The sequence below is a fragment of the Camelina sativa genome, chromosome 18 (assembly GCF_030686135.1).
Source record: "Camelina sativa cultivar CO46 ecotype springtype chromosome 18, ASM3068613v1".
Classification (NCBI taxonomy): Eukaryota; Viridiplantae; Streptophyta; class Magnoliopsida; order Brassicales; family Brassicaceae; genus Camelina; species Camelina sativa.
In genome coordinates this window covers 9,323,923-9,342,987 of record NC_141897.1, presented here as the reverse complement: position 1 = coordinate 9,342,987, position 19,065 = coordinate 9,323,923, and the positions used below count along the sequence as shown (strand labels likewise).

The following is a 19,065-nucleotide window of genomic DNA, read 5'->3' as shown; positions in this document are numbered from 1 at the left end:
ATGGGTCTTCGTCCCATTGGAGCATTCTGGAGGCCGAATTTTGACGTTTAAAAGTGTTTCGGATGTTTTTTTGTGATCGCGACACAATTAGCTACGAGTACAAAATTATGTTCGGATATGGTTATCTCTTGTTTTTCGCGGTTCGAAGCACGTCCAAGGTGAATAAACCGGTCCACATATCAAGTGGGACCCACATTGAATGATCCCTTGAGTTTTCAAAAAACGATATATGCGATTGCATGATATATACTAACGGATGCGATCATACCAGCACTAATGCACCGTATCCCATCAGAACTCCGCAGTTAAGCGTGCTTGGGCGAGAGTAGTACTAGGATGGCTGACCTCCCGGGAAGTCCTCGTGTTGCATCCCTCCCTCTTTTTTTTTTTTGGTTGTTGCGTAAGCCTATATAGTAAAAACATAACGTCGTAACTTTTACATCGTGAGGAACCACGCGACCCATAATACCTTTTCGGAAAGCCCCAAGAGTGTTTCTGGCAAGGCAATGGGTCTTTGTGCCATTGGACCTTTCTGGAGGCCGAATTTTGACGTTTAAAAGTGTTTCGGATGTTTTTTTGTGATCGCGACACAATTAGCTACGAGTACAAGATTATGTTCGGATATGGTTATCTCTTGTTTTTCGCGGTTCGAAGCACGTCCAAGGTGAATAAACCGGTCCACATATCAAGTGGGACCCACATTGAATGATCCCTTGAGTTTTCAAAAAACGATATATGCGATTGCATGATATATACTAACGGATGTGATCATACCAGCCCTAATGCACCGTATCCCATCAGAACTCCGCAGTTAAGCGTGCTTGGGCGAGAGTAGTACTAGGATGGCTGACCTCCCGGGAAGTCCTCGTGTTGCATCCCTCCCTCTTTTTTTTTTTTGGTTGTTGCGTAAGCCTATATAGTAAAAACATAACGTCGTAACTTTTACATCGTGAGGAACCACGCGACCCATAATACCTTTTCGGAAAGCCCCAAGAGTGTTTCCGGCAAGGCAATGGGTCTTTGTGCCATTGGACCATTCTGGAGGCCGAATTTTGACGTTTAAAAGTGTTTCGGATGTTTTTTTGTGATCGCGACACAATTAGCTACGAGTACAAGATTATGTTCGGATATGGTTATCTCTTGTTTTTCGCGGTTCGAAGCACGTCCAAGGTGAATAAACCGGTCCACATATCAAGTGGGACCCACATTGAATGATCCCTTGAGTTTTCAAAAAACGATATATGCGATTGCATGATATATACTAACGGATGCGATCATACCAGCACTAATGCACCGGATCCCATTAGAACTCCGCAGTCAAGCGTGCTTGGGCGAGAGTAGTACTAGGATGGGTGACCTCCCGGGAAGTCCTCGTGTTGCATCCCTCCCTCTTTTTTTTTTTTTTTTTTTTGGTTGTTGCGTAAGCCTATATAGTACAAACATAACGTCGTAACTTTTACATCGTGAGGAACCACGCGACCCATAATACCTTTTCGGAAAGCCCCAAGAGTGTTTCCGGCAAGGCAATAGGTCTTCGTCCCATTGGACCATTCTGGAGGCCGAATTTTGACGTTTAAAAGTGTTTCGGATGTTTTTTTGTGATCGCGACACAATTAGCTACGAGTACAAAATTATGTTCGGATATGGTTATCTCTTGTTTTTCGCGGTTCGAAGCACGTCCAAGGTGAATAAACCGGTCCACATATCAAGTTGGACCCACATTGAATGATCCCTTGAGTTTTCAAAAAACGATATATGCGATTGCATGATATATACTAACGGATGCGATCATACCAGCACTAATGCACCGTATCCCATCAGAACTCCGCAGTTAAGCGTGCTTGGGCGAGAGTAGTACTAGGATGGGTGACCTCCCGGGAAGTCCTCGTGTTGCATCCCTCCCTCTTTTTTTTTTTTGGATGTTGCGTAAGCCTATATAGTACAAACATAACGTCGTAACTTTTACATCGTGAAGAACCACGCGACCCATAATACCTTTTCGGAAAGCCCCAAGAGTGTTTCCGGCAAGGCAATAGGTCTTTGTCCCATTGGACCATTCTGGAGGCCGAATTTTGACGTTTAAAAGTGTTTCGGATGTTTTTTTGTGATCGCGACACAATTAGCTACGAGTACAAGATTATGTTCGGATATGGTTATCTCTTGTTTTTCGCGGTTCGAAGCACGTCCAAGGTGAATAAACCGGTCCACATATCAAGTGGGACCCACATTGAATGATCCCTTGAGTTTTCAAAAAACGATATATGCGATTGCATGATATATACTAACGGATGTGATCATACCAGCACTAATGCACCGTATCCCATCAGAACTCCGCAGTTAAGCGTGCTTGGGCGAGAGTAGTACTAGGATGGCTGACCTCCCGGGAAGTACTCGTGTTGCATCCCTCCCTCTTTTTTTTTTTTGGTTGTTGCGTAAGCCTATATAGTAAAAACATAACGTCGTAACTTTTACATCGTGAGGAACCACGCGACCCATAATACCTTTTCGGAAAGCCCCAAGAGTGTTTCCGGCAAGGCAATGGGTCTTTGTGCCATTGGACCATTCTGGAGGCCGAATTTTGACGTTTAAAAGTGTTTCGGATGTTTTTTTGTGATCGCGACACAATTAGCTACGAGTACAAAATTATGTTCGGATATGGTTATCTCTTGTTTTTCGCGGTTCGAAGCACGTCCAAGGTGAATAAACCGGTCCACATATCAAGTGGGACCCACATTGAATGATCCCTTGAGTTTTCAAAAAACGATATATGCGATTGCATGATATATACTAACGGATGCGATCATACCAGCACTAATGCACCGCATCCCATCAGAACTCCGCAGTTAAGCGTGCTTGGGCGAGAGTAGTACTAGGATGGCTGACCTCCCGGGAAGTCCTCGTGTTGCATCCCTCCCTCTTTTTTTTTTTTTGGTTGTTGCGTAAGCCTATATAGTAAAAACATAATGTTGTAACTTTTACATCGTGAGGAACCACGCGACCCATAATACCTTTTCGGAAAGCCCCAAGAGTGTTTCCGGCAAGGCAATGGGTCTTTGTGCCATTGGACCATTCTGGAGGCCGAATTTTGACGTTTAAAAGTGTTTCGGATGTTTTTCTGTGATCGCGACACAATTAGCTACGAGTACAAGATTATGTTCGGATATGGTTATCTCTTGTTTTTCGCGGTTCGAAGCACGTCCAAGGTGAATAAACCGGTCCACATATCAAGTGGGACCCACATTGAATGATCCCTTGAGTTTTCAAAAAACGATATATGCGATTGCATGATATATACTAACGGATGTGATCATACCAGCCCTAATGCACCGTATCCCATCAGAACTCCGCAGTTAAGCGTGCTTGGGCGAGAGTAGTACTAGGATGGCTGACCTCCCGGGAAGTCCTCGTGTTGCATCCCTCCCTCTTTTTTTTTTTTGGTTGTTGCGTAAGCCTATATAGTAAAAACATAACGTCGTAACTTTTACATCGTGAGGAACCACGCGACCCATAATACCTTTTCGGAAAGCCCCCCGGCAAGGCAATGGGTCTTTGTGCCATTGGACCATTCTGGAGGCCGAATTTTGACGTTTAAAAGTGTTTCGGATGTTTTTTTGTGATCGCGACACAATTAGCTACGAGTACAAAATTATGTTCGGATATGGTTATCTCTTGTTTTTCGCGGTTCGAAGCACGTCCAAGGTGAATAAACCGGTCCACATATCAAGTGGGACCCACATTGAATGATCCCTTGAGTTTTCAAAAAACGATATATGCGATTGCATGATATGTACTAACGGATGCGATCATACCAGCACTAATGCACCGGATCCCATCAGAACTCCGCAGTTAAGCGTGCTTGGGCGAGAGTAGTACTAGGATGGGTGACCTCCCGGGAAGTCCTCGTGTTGCATCCCTCCCTCTTTTTTTTTTTTTTTTTTGGTTGTTGCGTAAGCCTATATAGTACAAACATAACGTCGTAACTTTTACATCGTGAGGAACCACGCGACCCATAATACCTTTTCGGAAAGCCCCAAGAGTGTTTCCGGCAAGGCAATGGGTCTTCGTCCCATTGGACCATTCTGGAGGCCGAATTTTGACGTTTAAAAGTGTTTCGGATGTTTTTTTGTGATCGCGACACAATTAGCTACGAGTACAAAATTATGTTCGGATATGGTTATCTCTTGTTTTTCGCGGTTCGAAGCACGTCCAAGGTGAATAAACCGGTCCACATATCAAGTGGGACCCACATTGAATGATCCCTTGAGTTTTCAAAAAACGATATATGCGATTGCATGATATATAGTAACGGATGCGATCATACCAGCACTAATGCACCGTATCCCATCAGAACAACGCAGTTAAGCGTGCTTGGGCGAGAGTAGTACTAGGATGGGTGACCTCCCGGGAAGTCCTCGTGTTGCATCCCTCCCTCTTTTTTTTTTTTTTTTTTTGCGTAAGCCTATATAGTAAAAACATAACGTCGTAACTTTTACATCGTGAGGAACCACGCGACCCATAATACCTTTTCGGAAAGCCCCAAGAGTGTTTCCGGCAAGGCAATGGGTCTTTGTGCCATTGGACCATTCGGGAGGCCAAATTTTGACGTTTAAAAGTGTTTCGGATGTTTTTTTGTGATCGCGACACAATTAGCTACGAGTACAAGATTATGTTCGGATATGGTTATCTCTTGTTTTTCGCGGTTCGAAGCACGTCCAAGGTGAATAAACCGGTCCACATATCAAATGGGACCCACATTGAATGATCCCTTGAGTTTTCAAAAAACGATATATGCGATTGCATGATATATACTAACGGATGCGATCATACCAGCACTAATGCACCGGATCCCATCAGAACTCCGCAGTTAAGCATGCTTGGGCGAGAGTAGTACTAGGATGGGTGACCTCCTGGGAAGTCCTCGTGTTGCATCCCTCCCTCTTTTTTTTTTTTTTTTTTTGGTTGTTGCGTAAGCCTATATAGTACAAACATAACGTCGTAACTTTTACATCGTGAGGAACCACGCGACCCATAATACCTTTTCGGAAAGCCCCAAGAGTGTTTCCGGCAAAGCAATGGGTCTTCGTCCCATTGGACCATTCTGGAGGCCGAATTTTGACGTTTAAAAGTGTTTCGGATGTTTTTTTTTTATCGCGACACAATTAGCTACGAGTACAAAATTATGTTCGGATATGGTTATCTCTTGTTTTTCGCGGTTCGAAGCACGTCCAAGGTGAATAAACCGGTCCACATATCAAGTGGGACCCACATTGAATGATCCCTTGAGTTTTCAAAAAACGATATATGCGATTGCATGATATATACTAACGGATGCGATCATACCAGCACTAATGCACCGTATCCCATCAGAACTCCGTAGTTAAGCGTGCTTGGGCGTGAGTAGTACTAGGATGGGTGACCTCCCGGGAAGTCCTCGTGTTGCATCCCTCCCTCCTTTTTTTTTTTTTTTTTTTGGATGTTGCGTAAGCCTATATAGTACAAACATAACGTCGTAACTTTTACATCGTGAGGAACCACGCGACCCATAATACCTTTTCGGAAAGCCCCAAGAGTGTTTCCGGCAAGGCAATAGGTCTTTGTCCCATTGGACCATTCTGGAGGCCGAATTTTGACGTTTAAAAGTGTTTCGGATGTTTTTTTGTGATCGCGACACAATTAGCTACGAGTACAAAATTATGTTCGGATATGGTTATCTCTTGTTTTTCGCGGTTCGAAGCACGTCCAAGGTGAATAAACCGGTCCACATATCAAGTGGGACCCACATTGAATGATCCCTTGAGTTTTCAAAAAACGATATATCCGATTGCATGATATATACTAACGGATGCGATCATACCAGCACTAATGCACCGTATCCCATCAGAACTCCGCAGTTAAGCGTGCTTGGGCGAGAGTAGTACTAGGATGGGTGACCTCCCTGGAAGTCCTCGTGTTGCATCCCTCCCTCTTTTTTTTTTTTTTTTTTTTGGTTGTTGCGTAAGCCTATATAGTACAAACATAACGTCGTAACTTTTACATCGTGAGGAACCACGCGACCCATAATACCTTTTCGGAAAGCCCCAAGAGTGTTTCCGGCAAAGCAATGGGTCTTTGTGCCATTGGACCATTCTGGAGGCCGAATTTTGACGTTTAAAAGTGTTTCGGATGTTTTTTTGTGATCGCGACACAATTAGCTACGAGTACAAGATTATGTTCGGATATGGTTATCTCTTGTTTTTCGCGGTTCGAAGCACGTCCAAGGTGAATAAACCGGTCCACATATCAAGTGGGACCAACATTGAATGATCCCTTGAGTTTTCAAAAAACGATATATGCGATTGCATGATATATACTAACGGATGCGATCATACAAGCACTAATGCACCGGATCCCATCAGAACTCCGCAGTTAAGCGTGCTTGGGCGAGAGTAGTACTAGGATGGGTGACCTCCTGGGAAGTCCTCGTGTTGCATCCCTCCCTCTTTTTTTTTTTTTTTTTTTGGTTGTTGCGTAAGCCTATATAGTACAAACATAACGTCGTAACTTTTACATCGTGAGGAACCACGCGACCCATAATACCTTTTCGGAAAGCCCCAAGAGTGTTTCCGGCAAGGCAATGGGTCTTCGTCCCATTGGACCATTCTGGAGGCCGAATTTTGACGTTTAAAAGTGTTTCGGATGTTTTTTTGTGATCACGACACAATTAGCTACGAGTACAAGATTATGTTCGGATATGGTTATCTCTTGTTTTTCGCGGTTCGAAGCACGTCCAAGGTGAATAAACCGGTCCACATATCAAGTGGGACCTACATTGAATGATCCCTTGAGTTTTCAAAAAACGATATATGCGATTGCATGATATATACTAACGGATGTGATCATACCAGCACTAATGCACCGTATCCCATCAGAACTCCGCAGTTAAGCGTGCTTGGGCGAGAGTAGTACTAGGATGGCTGACCTCCCGGGAAGTCCTCGTGTTGCATCCCTCCCTCTTTTTTTTTTTTGGTTGTTGCGTAAGCCTATATAGTAAAAACATAACGTCGTAACTTTTACATCGTGAGGAACCACGCGACCCATAATACCTTTTCGGAAAGCCCCAAGAGTGTTTCCGGCAAGGCAATGGGTCTTCGTCCCATTGGACCATTCTGGAGGCCGAATTTTGACGTTTAAAAGTGTTTCGGATGTTTTTTTGTGATCACGACACAATTAGCTACGAGTACAAAATTATGTTCGGATATGGTTATCTCTTGTTTTTCGCGGTTCGAAGCACGTCCAAGGTGAATAAACCGGTCCACATATCAAGTGGGACCCACATTGAATGATCCCTTGAGTTTTCAAAAAACGATATATGCGATTGCATGATATATACTAACGGATGCGATCATACCAGCACTAATGCACCGTATCCCATCAGAACTCCGCAGTTAAGCGTGCTTGGGCGAGAGTAGTACTAGGATGGCTGACCTCCCGGGAAGTCCTCGTGTTGCATCCCTCCCTCTTTTTTTTTTTTGGTTGTTGCGTAAGCCTATATAGTAAAAACATAACGTCATAACTTTTACATCGTGAGGAACCACGCGACCCATAATACCTTTTCGGAAAGCCCCAAGAGTGTTTCCGGCAAGGCAATGGGTCTTTGTGCCATTGGACAATTCTGGAGGCCGAATTTTGACGTTTAAAAGTGTTTCGGATGTTTTTTTGTGATCGCGACACAATTAGCTACGAGTACAAGATTATGTTCGGATATGGTTATCTCTTGTTTTTCGCGGTTCGAAGCACGTCCAAGGTGAATAAACCGGTCCACATATCAAGTGGGACCCACATTGAATGATCCCTTGAGTTTTCAAAAAACGATATATGCGATTGCATGATATATACTAACGGATGTGATCATACCAGCACTAATGCACCGTATCCCATCAGAACTCCGCAGTTAAGCGTGCTTGGGCGAGAGTAGTACTAGGATGGCTGACCTCCCGGGAAGTCCTCGTGTTGCATCCCTCCCTCTTTTTTTTTTTGGTTGTTGCGTAAGCCTATATAGTAAAAACATAACGTCGTAACTTTTACATCGTGAGGAACCACGCGACCCATAATACCTTTTCGGAAAGCCCCAAGAGTGTTTCCGGCAAGGCAATGGGTCTTTGTGCCATTGGACCATTCTGGAGGCCGAATTTTGACGTTTAAAAGTGTTTCGGATGTTTTTTTGTGATCGCGACACAATTAGCTACGAGTACAAAATTATGTTCGGATATGGTTATCTCTTGTTTTTCGCGGTTCGAAGCACGTCCAAGGTGAATAAACCGGTCCACATATCAAGTGGGACCCACATTGAATGATCCCTTGAGTTTTCAAAAAACGATATATGCGATTGCATGATATATACTAACGGATGCGATCATACCAGCACTAATGCACCGTATCCCATCAGAACTCCGCAGTTAAGCGTGCTTGGGCGAGAGTAGTACTAGGATGGCTGACCTCCCGGGAAGTCCTCGTGTTGCATCCCTCCCTCTTTTTTTTTTTTGGTTGTTGCGTAAGCCTATATAGTAAAAACATAACGTCATAACTTTTACATCGTGAGGAACCACGCGACCCATAATACCTTTTCGGAAAGCCCCAAGAGTGTTTCCGGCAAGGCAATGGGTCTTTGTGCCATTGGACAATTCTGGAGGCCGAATTTTGACGTTTAAAAGTGTTTCGGATGTTTTTTTGTGATCGCGACACAATTAGCTACGAGTACAAGATTATGTTCGGATATGGTTATCTCTTGTTTTTCGCGGTTCGAAGCACGTCCAAGGTGAATAAACCGGTCCACATATCAAGTGGGACCCACATTGAATGATCCCTTGAGTTTTCAAAAAACGATATATGCGATTGCATGATATATACTAACGGATGTGATCATACCAGCACTAATGCACCGTATCCCATCAGAACTCCGCAGTTAAGCGTGCTTGGGCGAGAGTAGTACTAGGATGGCTGACCTCCCGGGAAGTCCTCGTGTTGCATCCCTCCCTCTTTTTTTTTTTTGGTTGTTGCGTAAGCCTATATAGTAAAAACATAACGTCGTAACTTTTACATCGTGAGGAACCACGCGACCCATAATACCTTTTCGGAAAGCCCCAAGAGTGTTTCCGGCAAGGCAATGGGTCTTTGTGCCATTGGACCATTCTGGAGGCCGAATTTTGACGTTTAAAAGTGTTTCGGATGTTTTTTTGTGATCGCGACACAATTAGCTACGAGTACAAAATTATGTTCGGATATGGTTATCTCTTGTTTTTCGCGGTTCGAAGCACGTCCAAGGTGAATAAACCGGTCCACATATCAAGTGGGACCCACATTGAATGATCCCTTGAGTTTTCAAAAAACGATATATGCGATTGCATGATATATACTAACGGATGCGATCATACCAGCACTAATGCACCGGATCCCATTAGAACTCCGCAGTTAAGCGTGCTTGGGCGAGAGTAGTACTAGGATGGGTGACCTCCCGGGAAGTCCTCGTGTTGCATCCCTCCCTCTTTTTTTTTTTTTTTTTTTTGGTTGTTGCGTAAGCCTATATAGTACAAACATAACGTCGTAACTTTTACATCGTGAGGAACCACGCGACCCATAATACCTTTTCGGAAAGCCCCAAGAGTGTTTCCGGCAAAGCAATGGGTCTTCGTCCCATTGGACCATTCTGGAGGCCGAATTTTGACGTTTAAAAGTGTTTCGGATGTTTTTTTTTGATCGCGACACAATTAGCTACGAGTACAAAATTATGTTCGGATATGGTTATCTCTTGTTTTTCGCGGTTTGAAGCACGTCCAAGGTGAATAAACCGGTCCACATATCAAGTGGGACCCACATTGCATGATCCCTTGAGTTTTCAAAAAACGATATATGCGATTGCATGATATATACTAACGGATGCGATCATACCAGCACTAATGCACCGTATCCCATCAGAACTCCGCAGTTAAGCGTGCTTGGGCGAGAGTAGTACTAGGATGGGTGACCTCCCGGGAAGTCCTCGTGTTGCATCCCTCCCTCCTTTTTTTTTTTTTTTTTTTGGATGTTGCGTAAGCCTATATAGTACAAACATAACGTCGTAACTTTTACATCGTGAGGAACCACGCGACCCATAATACCTTTTCGGAAAGCCCCAAGAGTGTTTCCGGCAAGGCAATAGGTCTTTGTCCCATTGGACCATTCTGGAGGCCGAATTTTGACGTTTAAAAGTGTTTCGGATGTTTTTTTGTGATCGCGACACAATTAGCTACGAGTACAAAATTATGTTCGGATATGGTTATCTCTTGTTTTTCGCGGTTCGAAGCACGTCCAAGGTGAATAAACCGGTCCACATATCAAGTGGGACCCACATTGAATGATCCCTTGAGTTTTCAAAAAACGATATATGCGATTGCATGATATATACTAACGGATGCGATCATACCAGCACTAATGCACCGTATCCCATCAGAACTCCGCAGTTAAGCGTGCTTGGGCGAGAGTAGTACTAGGATGGCTGACCTCCCGGGAAGTCCTCGTGTTGCATCCCTCCCTCTTTTTTTTTTTTGGTTGTTGCGTAAGCCTATATAGTAAAAACATAACGTCGTAACTTTTACATCGTGAGGAACCACGCGACCCATAATACCTTTTCGGAAAGCCCCAAGAGTGTTTCCGGCAAGGCAATGGGTCTTTGTGCCATTGGACAATTCTGGAGGCCGAATTTTGACGTTTAAAAGTGTTTCGGATGTTTTTTTGTGATCGCGACACAATTAGCTACGAGTACAAGATTATGTTCGGATATGGTTATCTCTTGTTTTTCGCGGTTCGAAGCACGTCCAAGGTGAATAAACCGGTCCACATATCAAGTGGGACCCACATTGAATGATCCCTTGAGTTTTCAAAAAACGATATATGCGATTGCATGATATATACTAACGGATGTGATCATACCAGCACTAATGCACCGTATCCCATCAGAACTCCGCAGTTAAGCGTGCTTGGGCGAGAGTAGTACTAGGATGGCTGACCTCCCGGGAAGTCCTCGTGTTGCATCCCTCCCTCTTTTTTTTTTTTGGTTGTTGCGTAAGCCTATATAGTAAAAACATAACGTCGTAACTTTTACATCGTGAGGAACCACGCGACCCATAATACCTTTTCGGAAAGCCCCAAGAGTGTTTCCGGCAAGGCAATGGGTCTTTGTGCCATTGGACCATTCTGGAGGCCGAATTTTGACGTTTAAAAGTGTTTCGGATGTTTTTTTGTGATCGCGACACAATTAGCTACGAGTACAAAATTATGTTCGGATATGGTTATCTCTTGTTTTTCGCGGTTCGAAGCACGTCCAAGGTGAATAAACCGGTCCACATATCAAGTGGGACCCACATTGAATGATCCCTTGAGTTTTCAAAAAACGATATATGCGATTGCATGATATATACTAACGGATGCGATCATACCAGCACTAATGCACCGGATCCCATCAGAACTCCGCAGTTAAACGTGCTTGGGCGAGAGTAGTACTAGGATGGGTGACCTCCCGGGAAGTCCTCGTGTTGCATCCCTCCCTCTTTTTTTTTTTTTTTTTTTGGTAGTTGCGTAAGCCTATATAGTACAAACATAACGTCGTAACTTTTACATCGTGAGGAACCACGCGACCCATAATACCTTTTCGGAAAGCCCCAAGAGTGTTTCCGGCTAGGCAATGGGTCTTTGTCCCATTGGACCATTCTGGAGGCCGAATTTTGACGTTTAAAAGTGTTTCGGATGTTTTTTTGTGATCGCGACACAATTAGCTACGAGTACAAAATTATGTTCGGATATGGTTATCTCTTGTTTTTCGCGGTTCGAAGCACGTCCAAGGTGAATAAACCGGTCCACATATCAAGTGGGACCCACATTGGATGATCCCTTGAGTTTTCAAAAAACGATATATCCAATTGCATGATATATACTAACGGATGCGATCATACCAGCACTAATGCACCGTATCCCATCAGAACTCCGCAGTTAAGCGTGCTTGGGCGAGAGTAGTACTAGGATGGGTGACCTCCCTGGAAGTCCTCGTGTTGCATCCCTCCCTCTTTTTTTTTTTTTTTTTTTTGGTTGTTGCGTAAGCCTATATAGTACAAACATAACGTCGTAACTTTTACATCGTGAGGAACCACGCGACCCATAATACCTTTTCGGAAAGCCCCAAGAGTGTTTCCGGCAAGGCAATGGGTCTTCGTCCCATTGGACCATTCTGGAGGCCGAATTTTGACGTTTAAAAGTATTTCGGATGTTTTTTTGTGATCGCGACACAATTAGCTACGAGTACAAAATTATGTTCGGATATGGTTATCTCTTGTTTTTCGCGGTTCGAAGCACGTCCAAGGTGAATAAACCGGTCCACATATCAAGTGGGACCCACATTGAATGATCCCTTGAGTTTTCAAAAAACGATATATGCGATTGCATGATATATACTAACGGATGCGATCATACCAGCACTAATGCACCGTATCCCATCAGAACTCCGCAGTTAAGCGTGCTTGGGCGAGAGTAGTACTAGGATGGGTGACCTCCCGGGAAGTCCTCGTGCTGCATCCCTCCCTCCTTTTTTTTTTTTTTTTTTTGGATGTTGCGTAAGCCTATAGAGTACAAACATAACGTCGTAACTTTTACATCGTGAGGAACCACGCGACCCATAATACCTTTTCGGAAAGCCCCAAGAGTGTTTCCGGCAAGGCAATAGGTCTTTGTCCCATTGGACCATTCTGGAGGCCGAATTTTGACGTTTAAAAGTGTTTCGGATGTTTTTTTGTGATCGCGACACAATTAGCTACGAGTACAAAATTATGTTCGGATATGGTTATCTCTTGTTTTTCGCGGTTCGAAGCACGTCCAAGGTGAATAAACCGGTCCACATATCAAGTGGGACCCACATTGGATGATCCCTTGAGTTTTCAAAAAACGATATATCCAATTGCATGATATATACTAACGGATGCGATCATACCAGCACTAATGCACCGTATCCCATCAGAACTCCGCAGTTAAGCGTGCTTGGGCGAGAGTAGTACTAGGATGGGTGACCTCCCTGGAAGTCCTCGTGTTGCATCCCTCCCTCTTTTTTTTTTTTTTTTTTTTGGTTGTTGCGTAAGCCTATATAGTACAAACATAACGTCGTAACTTTTACATCGTGAGGAACCACGCGACCCATAATACCTTTTCGGAAAGCCCCAAGAGTGTTTCCGGCAAGGCAATGGGTCTTCGTCCCATTGGACCATTCTGGAGGCCGAATTTTGACGTTTAAAAGTGTTTCGGATGTTTTTTTGTGATCGCGACACAATTAGCTACGAGTACAAAATTATGTTCGGATATGGTTATCTCTTGTTTTTCGCGGTTCGAAGCACGTCCAAGGTGAATAAACCGGTCCACATATCAAGTGGGACCCACATTGAATGATCCCTTGAGTTTTCAAAAAACGATATATGCGATTGCATGATATATACTAACGGATGCGATCATACCAGCACTAATGCACCGTATCCCATCAGAACTCCGCAGTTAAGCGTGCTTGGGCGAGAGTAGTACTAGGATGGCTGACCTCCCGGGAAGTCCTCGTGTTGCATCCCTCCCTCTTTTTTTTTTTTGGTTGTTGCGTAAGCCTATATAGTAAAAACATAACGTCGTAACTTTTACATCGTGAGGAACCACGCGACCCATAATACCTTTTCGGAAAGCCCCAAGAGTGTTTCCGGCAAGGCAATGGGTCTTTGTGCCATTGGACAATTCTGGAGGCCGAATTTTGACGTTTAAAAGTGTTTCGGATGTTTTTTTGTGATCGCGACACAATTAGCTACGAGTACAAGATTATGTTCGGATATGGTTATCTCTTGTTTTTCGCGGTTCGAAGCACGTCCAAGGTGAATAAACCGGTCCACATATCAAGTGGGACCCACATTGAATGATCCCTTGAGTTTTCAAAAAACGATATATGCGATTGCATGATATATACTAACGGATGTGATCATACCAGCACTAATGCACCGTATCCCATCAGAACTCCGCAGTTAAGCGTGCTTGGGCGAGAGTAGTACTAGGATGGCTGACCTCCCGGGAAGTCCTCGTGTTGCATCCCTCCCTCTTTTTTTTTTTTGGTTGTTGCGTAAGCCTATATAGTAAAAACATAACGTCGTAACTTTTACATCGTGAGGAACCACGCGACCCATAATACCTTTTCGGAAAGCCCCAAGAGTGTTTCCGGCAAGGCAATGGGTCTTTGTGCCATTGGACCATTCTGGAGGCCGAATTTTGACGTTTAAAAGTGTTTCGGATGTTTTTTTGTGATCGCGACACAATTAGCTACGAGTACAAAATTATGTTCGGATATGGTTATCTCTTGTTTTTCGCGGTTCGAAGCACGTCCAAGGTGAATAAACCGGTCCACATATCAAGTGGGACCCACATTGAATGATCCCTTGAGTTTTCAAAAAACGATATATGCGATTGCATGATATATACTAACGGATGCGATCATACCAGCACTAATGCACCGGATCCCATCAGAACTCCGCAGTTAAGCGTGCTTGGGCGAGAGTAGTACTAGGATGGGTGACCTCCCGGGAAGTCCTCGTGTTGCATCCCTCCCTCTTTTTTTTTTTTTTTTTTTGGTAGTTGCGTAAGCCTATATAGTACAAACATAACGTCGTAACTTTTACATCGTGAGGAACCACGCGACCCATAATACCTTTTCGGAAAGCCCCAAGAGTGTTTCCGGCAAGGCAATGGGTCTTTGTCCCATTGGACCATTCTGGAGGCCGAATTTTGACGTTTAAAAGTGTTTCGGATGTTTTTTTGTGATCGCGACACAATTAGCTACGAGTACAAAATTATGTTCGGATATGGTTATCTCTTGTTTTTCGCGGTTCGAAGCACGTCCAAGGTGAATAAACCGGTCCACATATCAAGTGGGACCCACATTGGATGATCCCTTGAGTTTTCAAAAAACGATATATCCAATTGCATGATATATACTAACGGATGCGATCATACCAGCACTAATGCACCGTATCCCATCAGAACTCCGCAGTTAAGCGTGCTTGGGCGAGAGTAGTACCAGGATGGGTGACCTCCCTGGAAGTCCTCGTGTTGCATCCCTCCCTCTTTTTTTTTTTTTTTTTTTTGGTTGTTGCGTAACCCTATATAGTACAAACATAACGTCGTAACTTTTACATCGTGAGGAACCACGCGACCCATAATACCTTTTCGGAAAGCCCCAAGAGTGTTTCCGGCAAGGCAATGGGTCTTCGTCCCATTGGACCATTCTGGAGGCCGAATTTTGACGTTTAAAAGTGTTTCGGATGTTTTTTTGTGATCGCGACACAATTAGCTACGAGTACAAAATTATGTTCGGATATGGTTATCTCTTGTTTTTCGCGGTTCGAAGCACGTCCAAGGTGAATAAACCGGTCCACATATCAAGTGGGACCCACATTGAATGATCCCTTGAGTTTTCAAAAAACGATATATGCGATTGCATGATATATACTAACGGATGCGATCATACCAGCACTAATGCACCGTATCCCATCAGAACTCCGCAGTTAAGCGTGCTTGGGCGAGAGTAGTACTAGGATGGGTGACCTCCCGGGAAGTCCTCGTGCTGCATCCCTCCCTCCTTTTTTTTTTTTTTTTTTTGGATGTTGCGTAAGCCTATAGAGTACAAACATAACGTCGTAACTTTTACATCGTGAGGAACCACGCGACCCATAATACCTTTTCGGAAAGCCCCAAGAGTGTTTCCGGCAAGGCAATAGGTCTTTGTCCCATTGGACCATTCTGGAGGCCGAATTTTGACGTTTAAAAGTGTTTCGGATGTTTTTTTGTGATCGCGACACAATTAGCTACGAGTACAAAATTATGTTCGGATATGGTTATCTCTTGTTTTTCGCGGTTCGAAGCACGTCCAAGGTGAATAAACCGGTCCACATATCAAGTGGGACCCACATTGGATGATCCCTTGAGTTTTCAAAAAACGATATATCCAATTGCATGATATATACTAACGGATGCGATCATACCAGCACTAATGCACCGTATCCCATCAGAACTCCGCAGTTAAGCGTGCTTGGGCGAGAGTAGTACTAGGATGGGTGACCTCCCTGGAAGTCCTCGTGTTGCATCCCTCCCTCTTTTTTTTTTTTTTTTTTTTGGTTGTTGCGTAAGCCTATATAGTACAAACATAACGTCGTAACTTTTACATCGTGAGGAACCACGCGACCCATAATACCTTTTCGGAAAGCCCCAAGAGTGTTTCCGGCAAGGCAATGGGTCTTCGTCCCATTGGACCATTCTGGAGGCCGAATTTTGACGTTTAAAAGTGTTTCGGATGTTTTTTTGTGATCGCGACACAATTAGCTACGAGTACAAAATTATGTTCGGATATGGTTATCTCTTGTTTTTCGCGGTTCGAAGCACGTCCAAGGTGAATAAACCGGTCCACATATCAAGTGGGACCCACATTGAATGATCCCTTGAGTTTTCAAAAAACGATATATGCGATTGCATGATATATACTAACGGATGCGATCATACCAGCACTAATGCACCGTATCCCATCAGAACTCCGCAGTTAAGCGTGCTTGGGCGAGAGTAGTACTAGGATGGCTGACCTCCCGGGAAGTCCTCGTGTTGCATCCCTCCCTCTTTTTTTTTTTTGGTTGTTGCGTAAGCCTATATAGTAAAAACATAACGTCGTAACTTTTACATCGTGAGGAACCACGCGACCCATAATACCTTTTCGGAAAGCCCCAAGAGTGTTTCCGGCAAGGCAATGGGTCTTTGTGCCATTGGACAATTCTGGAGGCCGAATTTTGACGTTTAAAAGTGTTTCGGATGTTTTTTTGTGATCGCGACACAATTAGCTACGAGTACAAGATTATGTTCGGATATGGTTATCTCTTGTTTTTCGCGGTTCGAAGCACGTCCAAGGTGAATAAACCGGTCCACATATCAAGTGGGACCCACATTGAATGATCCCTTGAGTTTTCAAAAAACGATATATGCGATTGCATGATATATACTAACGGATGTGATCATACCAGCACTAATGCACCGTATCCCATCAGAACTCCGCAGTTAAGCGTGCTTGGGCGAGAGTAGTACTAGGATGGCTGACCTCCCGGGAAGTCCTCGTGTTGCATCCCTCCCTCTTTTTTTTTTTTGGTTGTTGCGTAAGCCTATATAGTAAAAACATAACGTCGTAACTTTTACATCGTGAGGAACCACGCGACCCATAATACCTTTTCGGAAAGCCCCAAGAGTGTTTCCGGCAAGGCAATGGGTCTTTGTGCCATTGGACCATTCTGGAGGCCGAATTTTGACGTTTAAAAGTGTTTCGGATGTTTTTTTGTGATCGCGACACAATTAGCTACGAGTACAAAATTATGTTCGGATATGGTTATCTCTTGTTTTTCGCGGTTCGAAGCACGTCCAAGGTGAATAAACCGGTCCACATATCAAGTGGGACCCACATTGAATGATCCCTTGAGTTTTCAAAAAACGATATATGCGATTGCATGATATATACTAACGGATGCGATCATACCAGCACTAATGCACCGGATCCCATCAGAACTCCGCAGTTAAGCGTGCTTGGGCGAGAGTAGTACTAGGATGGGTGACCTCCCGGGAAGTCCTCGTGTTGCATCCCTCCCTCTTTTTTTTTTTTTTTTTTTGGTAGTTGCGTAAGCCTATATAGTACAAACATAACGTCGTAACTTTTACATCGTGAGGAACCACGCGACCCATAATACCTTTTCGGAAAGCCCCAAGAGTGTTTCCGGCAAGGCAATGGGTCTTTGTCCCATTGGACCATTCTGGAGGCCGAATTTTGACGTTTAAAAGTGTTTCGGATGTTTTTTTGTGATCGCGACACAATTAGCTACGAGTACAAAATTATGTTCGGATATGGTTATCTCTTGTTTTTCGCGGTTCGAAGCACGTCCAAGGTGAATAAACCGGTCCACATATCAAGTGGGACCCACATTGGATGATCCCTTGAGTTTTCAAAAAACGATATATCCAATTGCATGATATATACTAACGGATGCGATCATACCAGCACTAATGCACCGTATCCCATCAGAACTCCGCAGTTAAGCGTGCTTGGGCGAGAGTAGTACCAGGATGGGTGACCTCCCTGGAAGTCCTCGTGTTGCATCCCTCCCTCTTTTTTTTTTTTTTTTTTTTGGTTGTTGCGTAACCCTATATAGTACAAACATAACGTCGTAACTTTTACATCGTGAGGAACCACGCGACCCATAATACCTTTTCGGAAAGCCCCAAGAGTGTTTCCGGCAAGGCAATGGGTCTTCGTCCCATTGGACCATTCTGGAGGCCGAATTTTGACGTTTAAAAGTGTTTCGGATGTTTTTTTGTGATCGCGACACAATTAGCTACGAGTACAAAATTATGTTCGGATATGGTTATCTCTTGTTTTTCGCGGTTCGAAGCACGTCCAAGGTGAATAAACCGGTCCACATATCAAGTGGGACCCACATTGAATGATCCCTTGAGTTTTCAAAAAACGATATATGCGATTGCATGATATATACTAACGGATGCGATCATACCAGCACTAATGCACCGTATCCCATCAGAACTCCGCAGTTAAGCGTGCTTGGGCGAGAGTAGTACTAGGATGGGTGACCTCCCGGGAAGTCCTCGTGCTGCATCCCTCCCTCCTTTTTTTTTTTTTTTTTTTGGATGTTGCGTAAGCCTATAGAGTACAAACATAACGTCGTAACTTTTACATCGTGAGGAACCACGCGACCCATAATACCTTTTCGGAAAGCCCCAAGAGTGTTTCCGGCAAGGCAATAGGTCTTTGTCCCATTGGACCATTCTGGAGGCCGAATTTTGACGTTTAAAAGTGTTTCGGATGTTTTTTTGTGATCGCGACACAATTAGCTACGAGTACAAAATTATGTTCGGATATGGTTATCTCTTGTTTTTCGCGGTTCGAAGCACGTCCAAGGTGAATAAACCGGTCCACATATCAAGTGGGACCCACATTGGATGATCCCT

The 19,065-nt window shown here is 44.0% G+C and overlaps 34 non-coding genes and 3 pseudogenes across 34 annotated transcripts; all 37 read left to right on the top strand.

The window, feature by feature from the left end:
* Positions 1-254: 254 nt before the first annotated feature.
* LOC147922601 (5S ribosomal RNA) lies at positions 255-373 on the top strand. The gene has a single exon (XR_015590325.1). It is a non-coding gene; the product is annotated as a 5S ribosomal RNA (ribosomal RNA).
* A 387-nt stretch (positions 374-760) lies between these two features.
* Positions 761-879, top strand: LOC147922600 (5S ribosomal RNA; annotated as a pseudogene).
* A 387-nt stretch (positions 880-1,266) lies between these two features.
* LOC147922599 (5S ribosomal RNA) lies at positions 1,267-1,385 on the top strand. Its single transcript, XR_015590094.1, has one exon. It is a non-coding gene; the product is annotated as a 5S ribosomal RNA (ribosomal RNA).
* Positions 1,386-1,780: 395 nt separating this feature from the next.
* LOC147922598 (5S ribosomal RNA) lies at positions 1,781-1,899 on the top strand. The gene has a single exon (XR_015590230.1). It is a non-coding gene; the product is annotated as a 5S ribosomal RNA (ribosomal RNA).
* Positions 1,900-2,286: 387 nt separating this feature from the next.
* Positions 2,287-2,405, top strand: LOC147922597 (5S ribosomal RNA; annotated as a pseudogene).
* A 387-nt stretch (positions 2,406-2,792) lies between these two features.
* Positions 2,793-2,911, top strand: LOC147922596 (5S ribosomal RNA). The gene has a single exon (XR_015590370.1). It is a non-coding gene; the product is annotated as a 5S ribosomal RNA (ribosomal RNA).
* A 388-nt stretch (positions 2,912-3,299) lies between these two features.
* On the top strand, positions 3,300-3,418 carry LOC147922595 (5S ribosomal RNA; annotated as a pseudogene).
* Positions 3,419-3,795: 377 nt separating this feature from the next.
* Positions 3,796-3,914, top strand: LOC147922594 (5S ribosomal RNA). The gene has a single exon (XR_015590000.1). It is a non-coding gene; the product is annotated as a 5S ribosomal RNA (ribosomal RNA).
* A 393-nt stretch (positions 3,915-4,307) lies between these two features.
* LOC147922593 (5S ribosomal RNA) lies at positions 4,308-4,426 on the top strand. Its single transcript, XR_015590270.1, has one exon. It is a non-coding gene; the product is annotated as a 5S ribosomal RNA (ribosomal RNA).
* A 387-nt stretch (positions 4,427-4,813) lies between these two features.
* Positions 4,814-4,932, top strand: LOC147922592 (5S ribosomal RNA). The gene has a single exon (XR_015590028.1). It is a non-coding gene; the product is annotated as a 5S ribosomal RNA (ribosomal RNA).
* Positions 4,933-5,326: 394 nt separating this feature from the next.
* On the top strand, positions 5,327-5,445 carry LOC147922591 (5S ribosomal RNA). Its single transcript, XR_015590239.1, has one exon. It is a non-coding gene; the product is annotated as a 5S ribosomal RNA (ribosomal RNA).
* A 395-nt stretch (positions 5,446-5,840) lies between these two features.
* On the top strand, positions 5,841-5,959 carry LOC147922590 (5S ribosomal RNA). The gene has a single exon (XR_015590315.1). It is a non-coding gene; the product is annotated as a 5S ribosomal RNA (ribosomal RNA).
* Positions 5,960-6,354: 395 nt separating this feature from the next.
* LOC147922589 (5S ribosomal RNA) lies at positions 6,355-6,473 on the top strand. The gene has a single exon (XR_015590148.1). It is a non-coding gene; the product is annotated as a 5S ribosomal RNA (ribosomal RNA).
* Positions 6,474-6,867: 394 nt separating this feature from the next.
* On the top strand, positions 6,868-6,986 carry LOC147922588 (5S ribosomal RNA). Its single transcript, XR_015589542.1, has one exon. It is a non-coding gene; the product is annotated as a 5S ribosomal RNA (ribosomal RNA).
* A 387-nt stretch (positions 6,987-7,373) lies between these two features.
* On the top strand, positions 7,374-7,492 carry LOC147922587 (5S ribosomal RNA). The gene has a single exon (XR_015590324.1). It is a non-coding gene; the product is annotated as a 5S ribosomal RNA (ribosomal RNA).
* A 387-nt stretch (positions 7,493-7,879) lies between these two features.
* LOC147922586 (5S ribosomal RNA) lies at positions 7,880-7,998 on the top strand. The gene has a single exon (XR_015589541.1). It is a non-coding gene; the product is annotated as a 5S ribosomal RNA (ribosomal RNA).
* Positions 7,999-8,384: 386 nt separating this feature from the next.
* On the top strand, positions 8,385-8,503 carry LOC147922585 (5S ribosomal RNA). Its single transcript, XR_015590323.1, has one exon. It is a non-coding gene; the product is annotated as a 5S ribosomal RNA (ribosomal RNA).
* A 387-nt stretch (positions 8,504-8,890) lies between these two features.
* On the top strand, positions 8,891-9,009 carry LOC147922584 (5S ribosomal RNA). Its single transcript, XR_015589540.1, has one exon. It is a non-coding gene; the product is annotated as a 5S ribosomal RNA (ribosomal RNA).
* A 387-nt stretch (positions 9,010-9,396) lies between these two features.
* LOC147922583 (5S ribosomal RNA) lies at positions 9,397-9,515 on the top strand. Its single transcript, XR_015590018.1, has one exon. It is a non-coding gene; the product is annotated as a 5S ribosomal RNA (ribosomal RNA).
* Positions 9,516-9,910: 395 nt separating this feature from the next.
* LOC147922582 (5S ribosomal RNA) lies at positions 9,911-10,029 on the top strand. The gene has a single exon (XR_015590229.1). It is a non-coding gene; the product is annotated as a 5S ribosomal RNA (ribosomal RNA).
* Positions 10,030-10,424: 395 nt separating this feature from the next.
* LOC147922581 (5S ribosomal RNA) lies at positions 10,425-10,543 on the top strand. Its single transcript, XR_015590322.1, has one exon. It is a non-coding gene; the product is annotated as a 5S ribosomal RNA (ribosomal RNA).
* A 387-nt stretch (positions 10,544-10,930) lies between these two features.
* Positions 10,931-11,049, top strand: LOC147922580 (5S ribosomal RNA). The gene has a single exon (XR_015589539.1). It is a non-coding gene; the product is annotated as a 5S ribosomal RNA (ribosomal RNA).
* Positions 11,050-11,436: 387 nt separating this feature from the next.
* LOC147922579 (5S ribosomal RNA) lies at positions 11,437-11,555 on the top strand. The gene has a single exon (XR_015590024.1). It is a non-coding gene; the product is annotated as a 5S ribosomal RNA (ribosomal RNA).
* Positions 11,556-11,949: 394 nt separating this feature from the next.
* LOC147922578 (5S ribosomal RNA) lies at positions 11,950-12,068 on the top strand. Its single transcript, XR_015590314.1, has one exon. It is a non-coding gene; the product is annotated as a 5S ribosomal RNA (ribosomal RNA).
* A 395-nt stretch (positions 12,069-12,463) lies between these two features.
* Positions 12,464-12,582, top strand: LOC147922577 (5S ribosomal RNA). Its single transcript, XR_015590303.1, has one exon. It is a non-coding gene; the product is annotated as a 5S ribosomal RNA (ribosomal RNA).
* A 395-nt stretch (positions 12,583-12,977) lies between these two features.
* On the top strand, positions 12,978-13,096 carry LOC147922576 (5S ribosomal RNA). Its single transcript, XR_015590313.1, has one exon. It is a non-coding gene; the product is annotated as a 5S ribosomal RNA (ribosomal RNA).
* A 395-nt stretch (positions 13,097-13,491) lies between these two features.
* LOC147922575 (5S ribosomal RNA) lies at positions 13,492-13,610 on the top strand. The gene has a single exon (XR_015590321.1). It is a non-coding gene; the product is annotated as a 5S ribosomal RNA (ribosomal RNA).
* Positions 13,611-13,997: 387 nt separating this feature from the next.
* LOC147922574 (5S ribosomal RNA) lies at positions 13,998-14,116 on the top strand. Its single transcript, XR_015589538.1, has one exon. It is a non-coding gene; the product is annotated as a 5S ribosomal RNA (ribosomal RNA).
* Positions 14,117-14,503: 387 nt separating this feature from the next.
* LOC147922573 (5S ribosomal RNA) lies at positions 14,504-14,622 on the top strand. The gene has a single exon (XR_015589999.1). It is a non-coding gene; the product is annotated as a 5S ribosomal RNA (ribosomal RNA).
* Positions 14,623-15,016: 394 nt separating this feature from the next.
* Positions 15,017-15,135, top strand: LOC147922572 (5S ribosomal RNA). The gene has a single exon (XR_015590367.1). It is a non-coding gene; the product is annotated as a 5S ribosomal RNA (ribosomal RNA).
* Positions 15,136-15,530: 395 nt separating this feature from the next.
* On the top strand, positions 15,531-15,649 carry LOC147922571 (5S ribosomal RNA). Its single transcript, XR_015590302.1, has one exon. It is a non-coding gene; the product is annotated as a 5S ribosomal RNA (ribosomal RNA).
* A 395-nt stretch (positions 15,650-16,044) lies between these two features.
* On the top strand, positions 16,045-16,163 carry LOC147922570 (5S ribosomal RNA). The gene has a single exon (XR_015590312.1). It is a non-coding gene; the product is annotated as a 5S ribosomal RNA (ribosomal RNA).
* Positions 16,164-16,558: 395 nt separating this feature from the next.
* LOC147922569 (5S ribosomal RNA) lies at positions 16,559-16,677 on the top strand. Its single transcript, XR_015590320.1, has one exon. It is a non-coding gene; the product is annotated as a 5S ribosomal RNA (ribosomal RNA).
* Positions 16,678-17,064: 387 nt separating this feature from the next.
* On the top strand, positions 17,065-17,183 carry LOC147922568 (5S ribosomal RNA). Its single transcript, XR_015589537.1, has one exon. It is a non-coding gene; the product is annotated as a 5S ribosomal RNA (ribosomal RNA).
* Positions 17,184-17,570: 387 nt separating this feature from the next.
* Positions 17,571-17,689, top strand: LOC147922567 (5S ribosomal RNA). The gene has a single exon (XR_015589998.1). It is a non-coding gene; the product is annotated as a 5S ribosomal RNA (ribosomal RNA).
* A 394-nt stretch (positions 17,690-18,083) lies between these two features.
* On the top strand, positions 18,084-18,202 carry LOC147922566 (5S ribosomal RNA). Its single transcript, XR_015590366.1, has one exon. It is a non-coding gene; the product is annotated as a 5S ribosomal RNA (ribosomal RNA).
* Positions 18,203-18,597: 395 nt separating this feature from the next.
* Positions 18,598-18,716, top strand: LOC147922565 (5S ribosomal RNA). Its single transcript, XR_015590301.1, has one exon. It is a non-coding gene; the product is annotated as a 5S ribosomal RNA (ribosomal RNA).
* The last annotated feature ends 349 nt before the right edge of the window (positions 18,717-19,065 follow it).